At 42.6% G+C, this 13,451-nt stretch overlaps 1 protein-coding gene across 2 annotated transcripts in view; it reads right to left on the bottom strand.

The window, feature by feature from the left end:
• The window catches only part of LOC122794329 (mucin-3A-like), a 1,511,548-nt gene that overhangs the window by 1,293,756 nt on the left and 204,341 nt on the right, over positions 1-13,451 (bottom strand). The window lies entirely within an intron of this gene.

Consider the following 13,451-nt stretch of genomic DNA (forward strand, 5'->3'; position numbering starts at 1 on the left):
CCACGGTCAGTACACAGGATGGCACATACTTTTATCCTCATTACATACCTATTGTTCTTGGTCCTTCACTACTTATCAGTTTGCATGTAACATTTCCATTTCTTACATACAGGCATGAGTATTTCCTGCAACAATTGCATATTATGTGGGACATACTAATGTCCTACACTCATGGACAGTTGCCCTTTCTAATGTTTCATGTCAGGACACACCTGCCCGTGGGGGCTGTCCCTCCCAATGTGGGACAGGTGTTTACCGCATGCCTACGGATAGCTATACCCGCACCTACTGTAATCATCTACCTCCGAGTTGCCACCTACAGACACACTATGCGGACACACACACACACACACACACACACACACACACACACACACTTTACTCACACGGAAACACACATGGCACCCTCAACACACACATACACAGGCTACATCACTCACAACCACAGTTGTACACAGTACCTATTTGGACCGCACCGCTGACAGCGGTGACTACATGTCCTTACTATCGTCCTATTGCTCGTGGTTCTACTGTTCCAGTACTGTGTTCTTTCTGTCTTTCATCCTCCTGGTTATGCGTGTCGATGTGTGACACATTCCATAGTTGGTGGTATCCTGTTTATTGCCAGTGTACCTCAAAGGTGTTTAGACATATATCACACTAATGCCCTTTCTATCTGTATATATTTGCAGATGCCAGTGACCCCTTATATATATATATATATATATATATATATATATATATATATATATATGTGTATATATATATATATATATATATATATATATATATATATATATATATATATATGTACATATCTCGGACAGGGGTGGTGACAGGCACGTTACGCCTTTCATTGTGTGTTTGTCAGTGTATACTGTGTTTCCTGGACTCCGCACATTTGTGTCTGTACCTGTCACATTACACACCTGCCATAGGTTAAGATTAAATCCCAGCCCACTTTGCGAGGGACAGTCCCTGTTTGTGCAGTTGTGTCCTCCGAAATATTTTTGAACATAGCAAATGTCCTGCAACTTTGGGACAAACATATTCCCTATAGTTTATGTCATAGTTGCATGACACACTTATTCTGTATCTGACCCACCTACATGTTACATGACATGGAACACATACCTGCGACCATTACTAGACATCTATGCAAAACACTGTCATTCTGGTTTTCGTCCTGGCCAGGTGTGTGTCATCCTGCTGACATCTGGCATATGTCCCACATTGGTCATTTGAACTGTGGCAACCCTACTGTATGTACATCTTGCCTAGCAATAGTGTCGGGTGATTGTGTACATGACTGCCTGTTCCACTCCTGGCAGTGGTCATTTTACCCTTCAGAGCAGGCGCTATTTGTTCAGGGGTGACTAATGCTGGTGTCACCTGTTCTGTACATCATTGACCGTGATCTGTGCAGTGGTCGATGACACTTAGCCCTGTTTCACGCATATCCGTATAGTTGTATTTAAACATCGCTTACCAGCTGTGGGCAGCGCTTATTCCCGCTAATGTATGCTACACATATTCTGATGACCTGCATCCGGAATGCATTACCCGTGCCATCGAGATTATGTTACATCCCTTGCGGGACGTGGGACCTGGAACATGCACGACAGTCACTGCATGTACCACTTGGACATCTGGGGGTTGTACACGAATTATGTCAATTTGTATGTACAGTACACTAAAGTAGTTACTCCACACTACACTCACATGGATGACTCCATTAGTTTACAACTTGATGGGTCCAGTTAATGGTATGTCCATGTGATGTTTACTGGCTGTACTCCGGCACTGGGTATGTATATCACAATTAGGTACACCCGATAATTTGCTACACCTTCATACGACCATGGATGCAGCATGCCAGGGTGACTAATGCCTGTCATGGGTACATCCCCTGCCTTGACACTACATCCATGATTACATTTTGTGGAGACCCTCAGTAATGCTGCGGGTAATCCATGATGACTGTGTGTAGGACAGAGTGCTTACACACATGTGCTCCCGTGATTGCCTCTGCTCCAGTACGTGACAGTTGCTTACTCGATGTTGTGGTGACGGGTGTCACTGTTTGCCCCGTTTGGTGTTTTGCCTCTGACAATTGGGCGTGTACCTACCGATGTACCTGGGAACCTATACACACAGCACCGACAGATGCTGATGGGCGCATCTACTGTTCAGGTGTTGACAGTTCTGTGTTCCCATGGCTGTTGCGTATACAATGTTTGGGGGCTGCCTATGTAGGATTCCACAGTGGGCCACCTATACATCACAATTTACAGGTAGTCGTGTTTGTGTGCCATCCATTTTACTGTGTGTGCAGGTGGGGAGGACTGTCAGTCCATGGGAGCCTACACTGTCAATGTATGTGCTATACGTTCCCTCTTTGCCAAGGCGTAGGCATATTGGGCATGCCTCCATCTGTCTACTGGGGCTGGCACAGTGTGTCCGTGGTCTGGATCCCTCTGTGCCTGTGTTGGCCTTGGTACCTGTGGTGGGCTGTGAGGCTCTCTCCCATTATGACCCTGCTGCAGCTGTTTCCGCAGGATCATATTATGTAGCATGGCACATACTATGAAGATGTGGGCACACGTGTCTGGAGAGTACTGCAAGGCTCCACCAGATGTGTCCAAGCACCGGAACCATGATTTCAGCATCTCGAACACACGCTCTATGATGATTCTGGTTTGTGCGTGTGCCTCATTATGGCGTTCTTGCATTGGTGTGTGTGCATTTCTGATGGGGGTCATCATCCATGGCTCCAGTGCATAGCCAGCATCCCCCACAAGGTGACCTTGTGGGATGTCCCCCCTGACAAATACCTGATACAGCTGTGAGGCATGCCAGATATGGGAGTCGTGGTAGCTTCCAGGGCTGCCAGCACACACATCCATGATAATGCCCTGGGCATTGCACATGACCTGGCAGTTGATGGAGTGGAATCCCTTGCAGTTTATGTAGTGCCTACCATACTCACTGGGTGGTGACTTAATTTGTATGTGCATGCAGTCTATCGCACCCAGTACCTCCGGGTAGTTTGCCACACAGTGGAAGTGATGCATATTGCTGGCCAACTCCTCCTGAGTTCGGGGGAAGTGTATATGCTCATTGGCATGTGGTAACATGGCATCCAGGAACTGGTGTAGTACCCTGGATGCCGATGCCTGTGAGATCCCCATTATATCTCCAGTTGGCCTTTGAAAGGTACCTGTGGTTAGTATTCGCAAGCTTACGCATACCTTCGTGTCCACTGGGATGGGTTCCCCTCTGTTGTTTCTGGTTCTCAGGCGTGGCTGGCACAGCTCTACTATTTGCTGTAAGATGTCCCTGTCCACCCTGTAATGCTCTACTATCTCCAGATCATGTAGCCCCTGGTAGGTTACCCTTGGTCTGAACACTCTTCTCCTCCTCCGAGGCCTACGGTGGTTGTCGGCATCATCCTCCACAACACCGTCGGTCTGTAACACATGCTGATGAATCACAGCTATGGCAGCTCCCAACATGTACATTTTAAAAGTTCCCCATCTGTTTACACCTATGGTGCGGTGTTTGGAAATACACAGGTGTGTGTTGGGTGCTTTCACACTTTATACTGTTTTGCTGTGAACACTGATGATGTCATAGGGTGTGTATGTACGATCGTGGCTACAGGGTATCTTCTGTGTTTTATTTACGAAACCACTATTGTGCTGCCTTTGGTGTTGCATTACATTTGGATGCCATGAATTACCTCCTGCCCTTCTGTTTACATTTGTGCACGTTACACCTACCATTTGCTGGCATGCATCCAGCTGCCTGCTTTCATTTGTACTTTCCTAGACCTGGCTTATCTTGCGTAATGTGTGTTATTGCCGATCTACTGTGGGTTTGCTTTGCTCTGCTATGACAGTTCTCCTGTCTTTGCATTCCAGATCCTGCACACCTTTCTTTGCAATCCTATGCCTTCCCTATCCTGTTTTGCAGGTTTCTGCATGCAGGCTTGTCTACTGCCGTCGATTGGCCGCCGTGTGTTGATTGGTGTTAATTGCTCATTAGTACGCCGATTACCCTGCTTCGGCATTTCCTTCTTTTCTTCCCCTGACCTTCCTGTTTGTGCTTTTGTTCACAGTGGGTGCATCTGCTTACCGGGTTTCGGGCACGAGTTCATCCCCGTACACATGTGCTTTCGGGCACCATGTGTGCTCTCGGCTAAACGGTTCTATACCCTCCTCCTCACCCCTGTCCTTCAGCTTTGCTTAGCAATGGCCAGGCCAGATTTACATTGCTCCAATGTGCTTACTGATACGGTGGCACACCCCTCTGCTGATGTCATGTATCACCTTTAATACACTCCTCGGTGTTATAGCGCTGCGCCATCAGGTACATCCTTCATCCGGCGGGACGCTTGCGATTCAGTATTACCTGCCTCATTTGCATGGCATTGACTACTGATTCATAGTTACAGTGCCAAACACTGTTGCAGGCCCCTGGCAACCCTTGCGCCTTGCTTGTGGTCTGCCATGCCTACCATTGCATATTATGGTACAATCCTAATTTGTCTTTCATTGCGATTTTCTGCCATTTTTATATATTTCCTTTGTATTCCTGTTTGCACACACATGCCCTGCGGTTGTACTGTGTGTTACTGTGGACATGACATTAAATGTTGTTTTTTAGGTGCTGTGCATCTTTTCTTGTGCCATTGGCTGTGTATTTGTCCATTGGTATATGTTAACTTTGTAATACATGCGTGTGGTCCGCTTACATAACTCCGATGTTCTGTTTGGGAAAATGTAAACCGTGTTTTTTGGTTTACATTTCCATGGGCTTGCACTATGCCTGCACTACTTTGTGAATCACTGTATGCCTTCATTAGCATGGCACGACACTGCACATGGGGTGATTTGCATACCTATGCCGAGGGCTGTGTAGCTCTGGCATACGCCGGTAGTGCATGTGGCATTGGTTCGTACCTGAATCGCTCGGCGGACATATTTGGTGTTATGCCGCCTACGCTACCTTCATGAATCCAGGGGAGAGTGTTATATTTTGCTATGTTAATGTGATTTTTTTTTTTGCTTGACAGCTTTGTGTGTGATAGTAAGCTTGTCCTCAGATGATAATTGAACTTTTGAAAAAGGTTTCACACATTCGTTAATTAGTGCATTTGTATTGGTTACCATTTCTGATTGGTCTGAATGCTGTTTTAAATATTATGTGTTTCTGCTTCAACTGTCTGAAGAAGCGTTGGTAACAACATAAAAGTGCTCACATGATATTTAATAAAGTCTTTCGAACTTTTAAGATATTTGGTTGTTTGAGAACCTTGGCTGTGCATGCAGTTCAGTGGTTATTTTATTTGCTTACATTTTGTTTCGTACTTACTCATCTACTTTATCCTGGTGGTACATGGTTTGATTTTCCTGACTTCCTTTTCATATACGTATGTCCTATAGTTACATTTCCAAACTATGCAATCAACAAAAAAGTGCACATGCAAAGCACACACACGCCAAGACAGACCGCAATAGTGAAAGTCACCATTCTGTCCTCATAATTGTGTGACATGTTCCAAAGAGCAACATTAAAGCCCAGTAGTAATCACAAGGAAGTATCATTCCATGTCTAGTGGCTAAAATGACAGAACATCCATCAGTCACAAATGAGCAAAGCTTTGATATGCACACCAATTTCAAATAAAACGCAGGTACTACCATTATTCGAATGATATGATGGATCAGTGTAGTCATACAGTGATTTGTACTGTACTTACAACTGACATCTGATTTCAAATACATGAGTTGTATGTAATGCCATAAATCTACTGTAGGCAGACTGCCACATTTCCTACAGGACATGTTCGAGTGACACCTCTAGGCATCAAATATTGCTTGTTCATATTTGCATCAATAATTCCAAAGTCATGCTATGTACAAGGTTTTACAAGATTTCATTTTAAAGCTTACACAGTAGCAAACTCTAATGCATTAATATTTGACCTCTCTCTGGTAAATAGATTTTAACTGTTGTTTTTATGATATTAATTTATACAGGTGTGATTTTTCACATTTTTTCTAAATATCTCAACAATCAAGCAACACAAACAGAACTCCTTAGCCTCATATGAAAGCACTTGACAAGACGAATAAAATGCTGCTGACAATGTGTGTGTAACTTCAGTGGTTGCTGAGATATTGTAAGTTGTTTACAAGATATTACAAATGTAATAGTTACTGTGTTTACTGTGACTTATAAAATTCAGTTTAAGAGTGACCTAGAACATAAAGAATACTACCACAATAAAAGAAAAATTGTGCTGAAGAGTTTGTCATTCATACTTTCATAATCCCTATGGTTCCAGAGATATGAACACTTGTTTGAAATGTGAGTAGGGTTACCACCCCTCCATTTTTTTTCCGGACTATCCGGAAATCAAATTGATTCTCCGTTGTCCAGAAAAACACTGTACAAACTCCGGTATTCTGTTTCAAAAATGGAAACAGACTATCGGAGTTTGTAAATCGGCTGATTTACTATGTTTTTTTTACAGAAAAGCATAGTAAATCAGCTGAAAGCAGGCGTTAGGAACGGAAAAAGAGGGCGTTCCCCACCCGATGGTGTCATAGTGACATCACAAAATGGGCCGATTGTGGGTGGGAGAAAGGGTGGGGGTGGGCATGGATACTGGTGGTGTGAGGGGTGTGGCCTTACTCTGGTTTTAGCCACAACAAAAGGTGGCAACCCTAAATGTGAGGACATAACTTGATTCTGTCAAAAGGCTTAGGCTCCGCCCATTGAAAGTTACAGTGCAAACTTCCTGAGCTCCATTGGAGTGAATGAGTTATGTAATCTTACACCCTGAATGCTGCAGTAGCTACCTTCAATAATTCAGTGGTATGATGCACTGAAGTGTGTGCGTGCTTAGTTCATTTTCCCTGAGGATTGTTTCCATTTTACGTTTTTAGTATTTCATCTACGCGTGGCCTACATTTCCCAGATATGTGTTTGAGTAATCTAATACCTGGAGTGCTAAAGGGGCTCTGCTTGATAATTCAAAGGCAGTGTGAGAAATTTTGTTCTCATCCATTGCTTTGGTGACATTCTTAAAGAAGTCCACCAGGCTAAGTAGGCATGACTTGCCTTGATGAAACCAAATTGGACTGGGTTAAGTGTTTGAAGGTTTCCTGTGCTTTCCATGGCTTTGCATAGGAGACTAGTGAGACTTATGAGTTTTTAGTTTCCAGGGTCTGTAGATGATCCACTTTTGTGCAGAGGGATGACTGCTGCTATTCTTCATTCATAAAGCACAAAGCCTTTTTGGAAGCTATGGTTAAATACTGATTTCAGAGGGCTTCAGAGGTCTTGTGTCATGTTATTTAGAAGACATCCTGGGATATTGTCTGGACCCATTGATGCAGTTTTCTTGACCTTAGAGAAAATTTTGAGGACCTGTTCCCTACTGATAGTAGGGGAAGTTGTCCCTTTTCCAGAACTTTTGGCCTTGTTATTTCATATTAATTATAATATTAAGTACATAAGAAGAAGTAAAGGATCTTGACTGTACATCCAGCTTGCAATGGGATATGAATGTGTTAACGATGAACCAAGTTGCAGTAGTCCAGATTTCTTCTAAAAGAACTATGTGCATAAAGGTAGTTGAATGAGCTTTTGGCATCTTGTTTAAAGAGGCACCCAATTTTGTGTAGACAAAAGGTATAGGGTCTATATTAGATCACCGAATGCTTAAAAAAGCGAATGGTGATTAATCAACCCTATTTAAGTGAAAGCTTACAATTTCGAACTGTCAGAACAGCAATTTTTTTCCTAAGGAAAAAAATCACCATTCCAAAAAAAAAAAATACTTTAAACATTACATTAAGCCCGACACCCCCTACTTAAATATACCAACTCCGAGACTGCACTACAGTACCAAAAATGGCAAAGTAATGAAGCGGCCAAGCAAATTCTTTCCCAGGGAAAGAATTCACTTAAAAGTTGCTTCGATATTTTGCCGTGTCAGGCTTTTGAGTTCGACCAAGACGCATTCAAAAGAATGTGTCTTTGGTCTTCTAATAGGGAACCAAGGTATACAATCTGATAGCTTCCTTCACAGTGTGACTTTAGATACACTCTAGCCTAACTTGGCTATAGAGAAACCTTGAACCAGCTGATCATATCTCCTGAAATCATTAGTCCTGTGGAGATAACATCCAAGTTGACTGTGAACATCTAATAATTGCAGTGTATACTCTCCTTTGTTAGAAATTTTTGGGAAGAATATTGATAAATTAATGGTTTTACTAAGGTTCATTTCAGATGTCACTTCTGGAATGAACATATGATTTGTTCTCAAAAAAACCCTATTCTTATAGAAGATCAAGTCAGGAGGTGGTGCTTGCAACTTGGAGATCCTGTCAGCTGAAGTGATGACTCCCCAGGAAAATGGTCATCCAAGAAAGACATTTTTAGTCTGGTGTCACTGACAGTTCAAATGGAGGTTTTGTTAATGTTGAAGCATGATAGTTATGTCCCATGGAAGGATGGTATCCTTTATGGAAGGTCTCAGTAAGAAGGTTCCCTTCAGAAAAGCATTTGAAATATTTAGAGAAGATATAGCCATTTGACTGTGCCCAGTATGGATCACAGGATCATAGGATCATATGATCATAGGAGGTTACTTGTCTAATGGCTCGGGGCCCCTTACAAGTCTTGCCAAGAGTTTATCCCCAAAAAAGAAAATTGAGTTTGCGCATCTGAAGAAATCCAAATGCCTCCACATCGCACGCTCCAGAGACCTCAACCTCATTACCACAATCAACAGAACATGCTGGAGAGACAAGTTCATAACCCAGAGACAGCCCATGCCATGGAATAGACTTCCCATGCATGTCAAGCAGTGCACCTCACTGGCCCTCTTCAAGAGAAATCTTGGTGAGTGGATAGGAAATAGAAAATTCACCCCAGGGATCACTCCAGTGGCTTTACTCGACAGAGGCCCTGGGAACTAAGGTCAGGTGGCACAATGCCAGGGTGATCCTATGGGCTAGGCTTGTAAAGGCTTCAGGGCCATTAGCCTAGTACACCCCTATGAACCTATGAACCTGTCACCCCTCACAGTGGGGGACACAGGTGGAACCCCTGGCACAAATTTGTGGTTTCTCATCTACTCATGAAGGTTGCACTTGAAGAGGGTCAGTGAGGTACTCTGTTTGACATGCATGAGAAGGCTATTCCAGAGACAGGGCAGCCTGTGGAAGACAAACCTGTCTGTCTAGCAGGTTTTGTTGATGTCGAATGTTAGATTTAGGCCTTTCAAGCATCTAATGTGTGGGAAGTTAGACTTACGGGTATGGAGCATCTCTAGTAGGCAGGGTCTGATATTGCTTTGTAGGCAAAACACAGGTCACCTCTGAGCAATCTGTATGATACCGAGTAGTGTCATAGTGATTTGAGCCTGTCCACATAGGACTGGTGTTAGAGGCCATGGATTCTGTTTGTGAGGTATTTCTGTGACCTTTCCAGTTTATTTATTATTTATTTATTTTACATTTGTTGACCGGGTTAGGCTGACTGGGCAGAAAGCCCTTTTTCAGCAGAGACCCAGGGAGAAAAGCTTCATAAAAGTACAAGAAAAACAATTTTAAATATAATTCAAATCAGCTCAAACAAAAGATAAGCAATTCAATTTAAACAGTTGTGATACAGTCATGTTTCTGCAGTTATTAGACAGTCACATTTTACAAGGCATAATATAGTAAGTACAACAAATGGAGTAGAGATGAGAAGGGAAGATGCAGGGGCTCTTAAGAGTGAAAATAGAAGGCACAGAGGATGAAAAAAAGGGTAGAAATGAGTTTAGTGTAAACAGTTAAATAGTAGTAGGAGTAATTATATAGCTTGTATTACTTTTAAAATATGAATGTGCAGATGATGAGGAAAAAACAGGAGGGTTAAGAAGAGAGAATGTGAAATAGGAAAATGTTGGATTGAGGGATGAGAAGAGGGCAGAGAGAGAAAGAAGTTATGGTGGCTGTATGCAGTAGCAGGACCAGTGATTTTTGAGGTGTTCCTTGATAGCTTCCTTGAATAGTTTTGGATTGCTAAGGGTTCTAATCTCTTGAGGCAGTTTATTCCAGGACATGGAAGGGTTGTAACTAAAAATGTTACATCTGAATTTAGTTTTGGGTTCATAGATTTGGAGCAAATGTTGGTCAGAGCTTCTTAGTTGGTGGGAGGGAGAGTAGTAGGAGATGAGAGGAGTAAGCGTTGGACAGTAAGATAGTTGGTATAGGATGGAGTGAATAATGGGAAGCTGTGAGAGTAAAAGTTGGTGAGGTAGTTCTAACCAGTTTATATGTTTTAGAGAGATGCAATTATGCGATTTGTAGGTTTGTTGAGCTGCAAAGCGAGCAACTTTATTGTAGGTGGTTTTGAGTTTAGCATGCAGGGTAGAGCTGAGATTAGTAAGGATCTGGGAGCCATACATAAGACCGGGTAGGAGGTATGAATTGCACAGAGTAATCTTGGCTTCACGGGAGAGGAATTTTTTTTGTTCTGTAGAGCAGTCCGAGTTTTTGGTGAGTGTTTTTGATACAATTATTTATACGTAAGTCGAATTTAAGTTGGTCATCAATGGTTATTCGTAATAGTTTGGTGCTGGGTTCTACTTGTATAGGAGTATTGTTTAGGGATAATATAGTAAAAATTGGTTTGATATTAGCATGGTTTTTAGGGAAGAAGAGTAGAAATTTGTTTTTTGTGTTGAGGATGAGCTGCTTGTCAATGAGCCATGTTTCGACTGAGTTAAAGGCTGTTTGGGTGGCAGAATAGAGTTCAGAAGTAGAGTTGGCAATTGTAGTAAGAGTCGAATCATCAGCGTATTGAACTAGTGAAGACTGGGGGCAGGAGGAATTGAGTTGGTTACTGAAAATATTAAAGAGTAGAGGCCCTAAGATGGATCCTTGTGCTGCACCCATTTTCACTGGAAGAGGTGGAAAAAGTGCTGATTGCCATTTTACTGATTGGGATCTGTCAGAGAGGTAGCTGGAGAACCATAAGACTGCATCAGAGGAGAAGTTAAGTTTGAGTAGTTTGTTCAACAGGAGAGGGTGAGAAGCTGTATCAAATACTTTAGACAGATCCATGAATAGGCATGAAACAAGTTTGTGGTCATCCCTGGCAAGAGAGACAGTAATGAGAAAGAATAAGAGTACTGTGGTAGTACTATGTCTATGTCATGGTCTGAAGGCGTGCTGAGTAGGAGTTAGAAGGTTTTCTTGGGTAAGATATTGCATAACCTGTTTATGTACACACTTCCCTAGGACTTTAGACAGTGGGCAGGATATTAGCACGGGGGAAGTTAGAGATATTTGAGGAATTGCCACCTGTGTGTATTGGGAGAGTGTGAAATTGTTTCCATATATTAGGGACTTTTGATTCTACTGTAGAGTGATTAATTAGTATGGATACTGGCAGGGCAACAGACTCGGCTGATAGTTGGAGAAAGGTAGGGGGTAATATCTGTTGATGCAGAGCAAGGTTTTAAGTTAGATAGTAAGATTTTGATAAAGGAGGTCAGTACTGGTTTGAGGGAGAAGGTATTAGAGAGGGATGTAGCAGAAGGTGAGGTGAGGTGCTGACAGAAAGGTTTGGAGTTGAAAGTGAGTTTGGATTTAAAAACTTGGAGTTGGTGCAGTTGTTTGGAGAGGTGCATACCAAACAGGGCTTTATACTCAATTACTGGCCTAATGAGGGAGGAGTACAGAGAGGTAATGACCTCCTTTTTTTCTGGATGCAATCACTTTACTTATGAGATGAACCAAGTAAAAGGCTCTTCTGACCACTGCCGCTACATGATGGTCGAATGTGAAATTGTTGTCAACCTGAGTGCCCAGGTCTCTTACCACAAGTTGTGTGCTTAGGGGGTTGCAGTTGAAGCGGTCATCAGTAGGAGCCATGTTTTTGCCGAATGGTATGATAATACATTTTTTTGCATTTAACTTAAGGCCATGACTTTGTAACCAGTCATTTGTTGATGTGAAACCATCTTGCAGTATGTTACCATCATTTGGGTAGTCAATGACAGCACCCAACTTGCAGTTGTCCACAAACTTGGTCAGCCACAGGTCTTTGGTCTTTGCCTGTTCCTCTGAGAACTAGATGTTAAACAGTAGGGATCTCAGGATGGTGTACCATCAAAATATCATGGCTGCAGTATGCAATAGATATCCGAAAGTAAGTTTGCACAGGTTTGTATGTGCAAAAAACATGCCAAATGCACAACAGCAAGTGGTAGTGTGCATTCGCTGTTGTGAATTCAGCATATTGAGTGGAGATCACATTATAGTGGGGATTAGGAAATGTACCCATCCCCTCACTGTAGTGTGATCCTGGAGTTTGTATATATAAGTAACATGGGGTGTGGGTGACCCCCCCCCCCCCGCATGGGAGGTGCACGGGGACTTGCCCCTCTGCAAAATTTGTGCTGTATGACACCGGATATGGTGGTATGTTTGAAAATTTTTGTTCAATCTTTTTCTTGTTTTTTGAGTATGTAAGTACTCGCAACAAACATGTTCAAAATTATGATAGAAAACCTCCCAGGACAGATCCCTGGGGAACAACACTAGTGACAGGTCTGTTGTCGGATGTGGAGGCACCTGTTTTGACCTTGTGGGTCCTATTGGTGAAAAAGCTGGCTACTCAGCTGATGAGACAGGGATTTACACCAAGTTGTTTTAGCTTTTCAATAATGCCCGAGTGGGGGGATTGTGTCAAAGGTCTTGGCCAAGTCAAGGTAAGCTGTATGTACTGACTTTCTCTCACCCAGGGCCTTGATGACCATCTCAAAGAAGTCAAAGGTTCAACAGGCAAGATCTGCCCTTAATGAATCTGAACTGGGTGAGGTTAAGTGCTTGTAGATTGCCTATGTCCTTGTTTATGAGATCTATAATAATACCAGTTTCCAAGGAAATTGGAAATAGCTACTAACTGCATTTTGCTGAAAAATTAGAGTCTTCATGGAAAAAAGAAATCTGACAAGACACCTAGAATAGAAAGGAGAGTAGCTAAAAAGGGATCTATTCCTTTATAGGTTGCCCAGACAGAAAACCTCTTCCATTAGAAAAGGTAAACTTCAATAGTACTCAATTTTTGAGATGCTAATGAAATATAAACTGCCTCAATAGAAATCCTGGTATCTCTGGCCACCATTAAAACTGGAGGAACCATGCAGTTAGCTTTAGTGTCTCTCGGTCCAGGTGAGGCTGCTTAGATGGGTGAGTCAGAAAATCTGGAGATGAACATCAAGACAGGATATACTAGATAAGTTAAGGCGAAGGTGAACTAACCTTGTCGGGGCCACAAAGGAACAATGAGGATTACCTTTGCATTGCACCTTCTTGCTTTCTGAACAAATGTTGTTTAGAGGAAAGCAGGAAAGGCATATTGGATATCATAGG

Source organism: Protopterus annectens, chromosome 2.part1 (assembly GCF_019279795.1).
Source record: "Protopterus annectens isolate FY-2018-M chromosome 2.part1, PAN1.0, whole genome shotgun sequence".
Classification (NCBI taxonomy): domain Eukaryota; kingdom Metazoa; phylum Chordata; order Ceratodontiformes; family Protopteridae; genus Protopterus; species Protopterus annectens.